The 8,332-nt window shown below is 38.8% G+C and overlaps 1 protein-coding gene across 1 annotated transcript in view; it reads left to right on the top strand.

Annotated features, from left to right (window-relative positions):
* si:ch211-278j3.3 (E3 ubiquitin-protein ligase RNF19B) overlaps positions 1–8,332 on the top strand; it is a 46,144-nt gene that overhangs the window by 13,858 nt on the left and 23,954 nt on the right. The window contains exon 2 of the mRNA XM_059355654.1: positions 562–843. The gene's annotated coding sequence lies outside the window, so the exon portion shown is untranslated. The remainder of the gene's footprint in view (positions 1–561; positions 844–8,332) is intronic.

Raw genomic sequence — 8,332 nt, 5'->3', positions numbered from 1 at the left:
TATAGTACATACTATACTAAATATAAGGACAATACAAGTTCCCTCGACACAGACCCACTATGGGAGGGTGCATCTATAAGACTTAACTGGGACATAAAACTAGGCTAACCTAAAAAAAAAATACATATGTTGTCCTCCTAAAAAGTTCCACAGGTCTTTATATAGATCTCACATCCTTTAATCTGTGTCCCTTTGTTAGTCAACATAAACATACACTTTTTTTAGAGCCACCTGGTCCCTTGAGGTGCTTCAGGAGAATCCTGAGGACTGTTTACTGGAATTTATCTTCTTAGACAAGAGTCTATAGAACAGAAAGAACCAGTCATGTTTCACTCATGTGAGCCTTAAACATATAAATGTACCTTTTAATATTACATGATCAACAAAATTCCTGTCATGTTTGCTTGACTTGGACCAAATCTAAACAGAGGTGGCATGAGTGCGTATATTTGGCACTGGAAACATGTGAGAACCACTGTGTTTTTTTTTTTCTGGAACTGGGCATTTATGAATAGGAGATCCTGGGATTCTGCGTCATCTCATTGGTTCATGTCACTGCAGTGTGCCTCCCCTCAGGCCGCCGCACAGCAAAGCCATCAGTCTGCTGCTGCACCGGGGGAAGGCTCTCCTCACCGCGGAACCCCTCTCCTCGGCTCTCTACTGCACCGGACCTTACCAGACCACCGTACCCAGCCTAGGAGCAGCCTTCGACGGTCAGATATGTTCGGTTTGCGGCAGTGAAGAGGAGGAGACGGGGGGAGATTTCTGTGCTACTGTTTGGTCCTCAAGGGGAGGAGCCAGTTGTTGATTCTACGCTGCAAAGAGAAGGCGCCGCACAGAGAGGTAAGATACCGTTTACGTAATACAAATTATTGTGTGTTTTATCTGCAGACTTTGAAACGCGCACGTAGACGGCTTTATATTCGACATTACTCGTGTTTATGAGAGGTAGCTGGAAGTGAAGGTGAATGCGAATACGTAGCCTATTAAACATGCCACTCCCTGCAATAGCATACTGATGCCCTGGACAGACCTCTCTTTAAATGATTAAAATGGAAGTATGAAAATTATTTTTTAAAAACTTAAATGTTGAGGTTATGCATGGCTGCCTTTGATCAACCTGCATTTATAGTACCTCTACTTCACAACTGCATCCCGAATATATGGCCTGCCATTATGGTTTATTGTGTTATTTGGGTAAATTACACTTCTCATATTTGATCTGCAGAGTTCAAACATATGGATCAGTGAGTTATAATACTCCAAAAACACATACAGCACTGTTATGATATGCCACAACATTATAAGCTATTATATCATGATATGATGTAAAAAATAATCCCTTATATTGTGGTTATTCAACAACATAAAGTAGCCTGCAGGCTGCCAGAGGTCACTATGGCTCAGTGTTGAGCGCCACATGGTGCAGAAACAGAATATTTTGGTCAGGGATGCCGCGGAGTGCAGGAGTGTGTGTGTGTGTGTGTGTGTGTGTGTGTGGGCAGGCTGAGGTCACTCTCATGCCTCTGAAACCCGCATTGCTGATGTGGGCTTGTGTCCAGTGAAGAGCTATTTAATAGGGTGTATCATCAGGTTTCCCTCCGCTTTAAGCCAGAACTCCACATCAGACAGACATCCTCTGTGTCTGTTCACTGATTGCATAGCAACAGCTTGTTAACAAGTGTCCTCAAAAAACGCCTCAAAACTGAGGCGATAACACGTTTATGATAATACGGTTCATTCAAAGGACAAAATACAGAAAAAAATTGTCCCGTTTTCTGCCTGTTTGGCATTTCAAAAGACGGGATATGCTTCAGGGCAGATGCTGGTTGTGTAATAGGCCTAATCCCATCTGTCATTGTCATTTTTATCTGTCATCAATAGGCAGAGGGCAATGTTTAAGACTCTAACCTATAGTCAGTCATATGTGAAATCAGAAATGCTTTATTAAATTAAGAGCAACTTTATTATTTACAGGATTGATTCCAGTGCATCATGTCATTGTTTTTAAATGTAAAATTGTAAAAAAAAAAAAAAAATCAGTTTATATGATATTCTCTCTCAAAGCTAACCACACAGCTCAAATGTCACAGTGATAGGGCATCACTCATTTAAAGTTTTTTACTATTTTTTTTTTACTTTGTCTCCTATTTAAGTTTATTTTCACCTGTAGATGTGTTAATGATACAAAGATCAGTAAAAAAACTTTTTTATTCTAAATTCTGCCTAAGTGTCATATATGGATATCTTAAAGGGCCACCCAAGGAATTTAGTGATGCACTTGCATATAGTTGTGGGACTAAAAGAGGCGAATTGAAAAAGAAATGGTGAAAATCAGAGCAACAGAGCGAGATGTCCTGACTTTTTTTCTGTAGTATGAGTCAAGATGCAAAAACACTGGATCCCATAATGCAACCAAACATTAGCTTTCCATTTAACCTTCACAGCCCTGACAAAACATAGCAAGTAGTAGTTTATATAAATGGAAATGGTGGTGCATTGAAGAACCTGTTTAGTACACAAGCTTACTGTCGGGTTTATTTACACATTGTTGACACGGTTTTGAGGAAACATGGTGTTCACCCCAGAAATCATACCAAAATGGGGCCATTTTCAAGTTGAAGGTGCATGTCCCTGCATACCTCCAGTTTCTAACATTTTAAAATTAATTTACTTTATATTGAAAGTCTCTAAACCCAAGCTGAGATAACCCCGTTGTTATTTATGTGTAGGATTGGTTGAATGCCCCTTTAAAAGTTTTTACATGCATGATATCTTCTGTGGAAATGTGTTTGCACTGCTTCAGTTGTTGGATTGAAAATGGCATGAGTCAGCACTCTGAATCATGTCAGTAGGTAAGAAAACAAGAGTCCAGCCAAGGCCTTTGTACATTATGTAATGATGTCCGCTGATGCTTTTGGCCGAGGGATCAGTTTGCTTTTGCCTGTTGGAAATAAATAAAAAATGAGGGTTTGCTGTCGTGGATTAAGACTGAGACGTGTGGCTGAAGCTTTTGTTTTTGTGCGTGGGCGTAGCTAATAGTACACGGAAGAGGTGTCGGTCAGCTGTAAAGAGCTTCAGCAGGTCACAAAGTCACACAGCCATCTTGTTTAAGTCCTCTTGAGCTGAAGAGTGAACATCCACCTCCTGCAGACACATCTCTCCTCACTGCACTCATTCTGTTGAGACATCTGTGATGTGTTGTTTCTTTTCTTATTACACTGTGAATTAACAACTGTATAACAAAAACTAGTCCATAATAGAATAGGTCATTTATACAGTTATATGAATATTTAATATTTAGCCACACACAAATCCTCTTTTTTCACATATGTAATTATTTGTGTCCTGATATTTTGTTATTTTTTTCTCATTACATTTGTGCAGTACTGTTTGATAAACTTGTCACTTACTTTAACATTTTCATATGTTTGTATAGTGCTATATTTCTTTTCTTTTTTCAGATTGTTTTTTTATTTTTTAATAGTTTTTTCTTACTTTTGTCACTTAATATTAATGTGTTTTTTTATGTGACTAGTGCTCTTATTGTATTTAGTGTTTTATTACTGAGCTGACGCCATTAGATGTGAAACTGACCTGTTGGTCTCTTTAAATACTATATTTCATTGTACAGTTGATCCTGTGTTAACCTACGTATGAGGAATAAAACTGAAACTTAAACAACTATATTTTATAACACATTAGACTGTTATAAACTATACTGCAGAAGGATACTCTAAGGAGGATTTCCTTTTTCAGGACTAGAGTCGGTATTTCCTTCAGTTTAACTCCCATGGGACTAAATTCAACATGATTGATTTTTTCCCCTCTCCAGTGGTGCGGCTATTTCACTATCAGAGGTACTAGGTGTCTCCTAATACCTTAAGCAGCAGGTTATGACTCACTTGCACTCACTTTACTTAAGTATGACACAAAACTTAAATGAACATTTCCAGTGTTATAACAGTCATTCAAGGTCATTAGTGATATCTAGGTTAGAATTCCCGCATGGACGCAGGGTGAAAAATGAGTGATTTAAGCTCTTTGTGCTCTGGCACAGACAGAAAGTTCTAGGACAGATTTTGAATTTGTCCTTTAATTCTCTGTAATCCCTCGAGACGCCTGGAGAATTTGAATTCTTGTAAAAGCTGTGTCACCAGATTGTTCGTTCTCTAGAAAGGGAGCGAAGTATGAAACATCAGAGGAGCGGCGGCGTCCTTTTGTGTAAAGAGACGAGGTCAAATCTTTGAGTGTGTCTATGGCCTCAGGAGCATTTTACCGTACACTGTACACACATACACACTCATTCAAGAGAAAAGAAAATCATTAAGCCGTCAACTGAAGATGTACTTCAGTTTCTGAGCAGCATCTGTGTCCATCCCTCGTTGTTAACTACGTTCCCTTGAGCCTTCTGATGGATGACATTAAAGGCAGCAGGACTCTTCGTTTCCCCCTTTCTCTGACTTTCCACTGTCTCATCATTGAATATACTTATAGAGAGGTCAAAAAGTTTAACATAATTATCTCAAGGTAATATCATGCTTATAATAATAATATCATGATGTAATAGGATGCTTCATTATCAGCACAGCTTTGAACCTGAATTCTTTTTTTGTCTAGAAAATAGAGACTAACACCATAATGTATTTAGACTTGTGAGTGTGAGAGACACTACTAACACTGTATCTCCCTGTAGTTGCACTTTCTTCATTAATTAAATTGCCCTTTTCTCATCCTTTTATTCCTTTTGAATCGTTTAATGTAACTGACTTAATCCAGGTTTTCCCCTTGAATCTAGAAAAATCTCAAATATATTATACACATATATGTGACAACATCACATACATTCAGTTGTATTCATGTTTGTTTCATCAATACTTTGAGCTGAATTAATTTAAATCTGTATAGAATTTTGAAAACAAAACAGAGTTACGGCTGTACCACCATTCATTTTAAGTATCTAGGTGTATACCTGGATAATAAGTTGGACTGGTCCCTAAACACAGACGCTCTCTACAAAAAGGGGCCTCTTTTTCTTAAGGAAGCTGAGATCTCTTGACATCTGTAGTAAGATGCTGCAGATGTTTTATCAGTCTGTGGTGGTAGTGTGTTGTTTTATGCTGCAGTCTGCTGGGGAGGCAGCATCACACACAGAGATGAAGGCGGTTGGACAGACTGGTCTAAAGAGCTGGTTCTGTGGTTGGAGCCAGGTTGGACACATTGGAGGAGGTGGTGGAGAGATGCACTGTCAAGATGTTCGAGGCCATCCTGAATTACCCAGATCACCCGCTACACAAAACCTTTATTGACCAAAAAAACAGCAGTGGACGGCTCCTCCCTCTCTGTTGCAGGACAGACAGATACAAAAGATCCTTCGCTCCTACAGCCATCAGCCATCTCATTTTTCCAGAGTTACCAGACTCACTGAATTTCCCCTCTGGGATAAATAAAGTAATTTCGATTTGATTAATTATGATTTGATTAGTTCTTCTGAAAATATACCAAATATCTGAGACCACCCTCACCAAAAAGAAAGGCTGTATAGGTTGTCTGTGCAAGCATCTTTTTACAACTCATACTCAATCAAATGAAGTAGTATAGAGAGCAACAATGTTCATATGGGGAAGAGGTCGGGCTGGATAGATGGGTCAAACAAATGCAGGACTTTCTCCCAGCAGACTGCTGGTTGTCTCCTGTGTGAAACCAAATGTCAGCATGAAGCTACTTTAAATTACATATGTAACTTTGTTAGTACATAACCAAATCACATATTTACATACATAACAAATGTTGTTATTTTAACCCAAAGCACAATATTTAAAACTAAACCTAAGCAACTAGCCTAGTTTTGTTGACCAAATTTAACCAAGTAGTTCTGTTTCACAACGTTTAGCACATGTTTAAAACAGCAACTCTTTAATTAGATTGAATAGAAGATTAAATAGTTAAATGGTTAGGAGTCATTGGAAAATTAGGAGTCAATGGAAAATTACCTATTCTGTTTTTTAGGTATAAGGAAATGATGTCTTGTTGTGTGTTGTTCTATAAAAATGATGCCAATATTTGTAGCTTCAGTGACTAAATACATAAGTAACAGTTTGTGCACCAACATGTGTTTGTGATGACGTCTGTGAGGTTAAAGAGGTTTAAAGGAACACAATTATTGATGGTGCCTGTTTTGCTTGTGACTTTATTCAATAGTTTTCACAGATTTTCAGTCAGCCTAAATTCTGATGTTTATTGTGCTTGTATCATATCCACCAATTATAGAAGACAAACAGCATGTCATCAGTGAGAAGGATCTTTTGTCATTTCTCTCTCTGTATCCACATAATTCAAATGCTTATGTGCATGTGTACATAATGATGTGTCTGTTCATATTTGTGTGTTTGTCAGAGGTCTTTGTTTCTGCAGTTTTTGATGGATGGATGATCTGATTTAAGATGATGATGATCTGGATGCTCTGTACAGATTGTAAATGGGGCAGCTAGAAAGAAAGAACATTATCGTTGATAAATGGAAGATGTCGTTAGGTTAAAAAAAAGAAAAACTTAAAGGTATGCTATGCAAGATTTTACTAAATAAAACTCTATAGACTGATACAAAAATAATCCCTTTCAGTTATCACTTATGACCCACTAGACGGTGCAGTGGTTTCTGCATCTGCAGAGACTTTGTTTGTAATTTCTCTTTTCATTTCACTGTGTTCAGGATGTTTCTAAGTGTCACCCTGCGGGCACAAAGCTACAAAAATGGCTGAAAAAAGCAAACATAGCCAGGCAAAACACTAAGTGGACAAAGCTTGTTCCAGATCTGAGGTTTGTCCTCACTTTCCTTGAGTCGGAGAGAAGGGGCCAAGTTTGACTGTTGTGTTTACAAACAGTAAGCAATAATTCCTGCGTAGTATGCCTTGAAGTCTTTCCAGGTAGCCAAAAGTGCTTGACCCCAAAGTGGCCTTACTTCAACACACTTAGTTGGTAGTTTCGAGTTGACTTACCAGAATACTTCGGTCAATTCAAAGGGACATAACTGGTCTAAAACAAGTTGTATCGCTAACTGGATCTGATTCTCAGCACAGCCCATAATCTCAACCCTTAAATTACCGTCTGGAAGTCATGTATGGAGCAGAGCCAGCACAAATCTGGTGCCAAAACACAGAGAAGTTTGCCAAAATTTAGCAGGAATACAATTTATATGTCATGTATAAATGTAAATATTAATGGTGCATATTTTTCTGTGAACTCTGTACTCAAATAGCTCAGTATAAAGTCCCTTGTCTTTTATATTTGTATATGTATGGCAGTTATATCATTTCTGTATAAAGATGTTCTACTTCCTGTTGATATGATCAGTCTGATGTGATTTCATATGAACAGTTTGTACAGAGTCACTTATCTGTGCTCAGCTGTGTAAGAGCATTGAGGTCTGTGCAACACAAACATTTCTAAACATACTGATGGGAACTTTCCCCTCACAGTGACAACTTGTCTAAGTTGTTAGGCAGCTAATTACTTGGCTATCTTTTTAGTGATAAGCCCTGGCTGGAGCCCAGTGAGCTATAATTCAAAAACACTCAATTCTGTGTGAGTGTCGACTCGTACAGCTATCAGTGTGCCCACGTGTTTTTGAGCGTGTACATGTGAATATGTATATACACTCCGGAGATGGTATGTTCGTTGCATGCTAATTGCGCTGCTTTGAGTATGTTATGTGTGTGCTTTTGATGTCTTCATGTGTGGGAATTATGTCTATAAATAAACAGCAACTCAGTGAGGTCGGTGCTTTGGCGAAGAAGTCAGTCCCTGTGGAACGTGGATGTGGGGAAATTCAAGCGTATGCACAATACAGTTGCTGGGAATCGGATGCAAAGAAGTTGTCTTTGGTGAAGATGAAACAAGAAAGATGTAGAGGGAGGACTAAATCATTTCAAATCGCAGCTGCCAAGTTCTGTTCTACTCGAGATAACTTTACTAGACACAGGATGCCTCCACTGTGTTGCCCTGTGTTTGGTCACAAAGCCTTACAGTTGTTGTGAATAGGGAAATAGGCTATAGCGACACAGGTGTAGTATGAACCCAAGTGCACAGCCAACAGAAAACCTGTCTTCAAGTTTTTAATCTTGGCAGCAACAAGATATACACCAGTAGGTTCGAGTCCGAAAATCCAAAATAACAAAACAACTAGCCCCAGAGTTTGGAGTGGGCTTGGAGACTGAGACAAGGAGAGCTGACAGGAGCCCAACGTGGAATCTAGGAACGAGAAGAACAATGAACACAGTAGTACTGACACAGTAATGTTAAAACAGCTAACTCCCACACAGCCACATGATCAA

The sequence above is a fragment of the Centropristis striata genome, chromosome 18 (assembly GCF_030273125.1).
Source record: "Centropristis striata isolate RG_2023a ecotype Rhode Island chromosome 18, C.striata_1.0, whole genome shotgun sequence".
Taxonomy (NCBI): Eukaryota; Metazoa; Chordata; class Actinopteri; order Perciformes; family Serranidae; genus Centropristis; species Centropristis striata.
The sequence above is the reverse complement of the archived record's forward strand: the minus strand, read 5'-3'. Positions and strand labels throughout refer to the sequence as shown.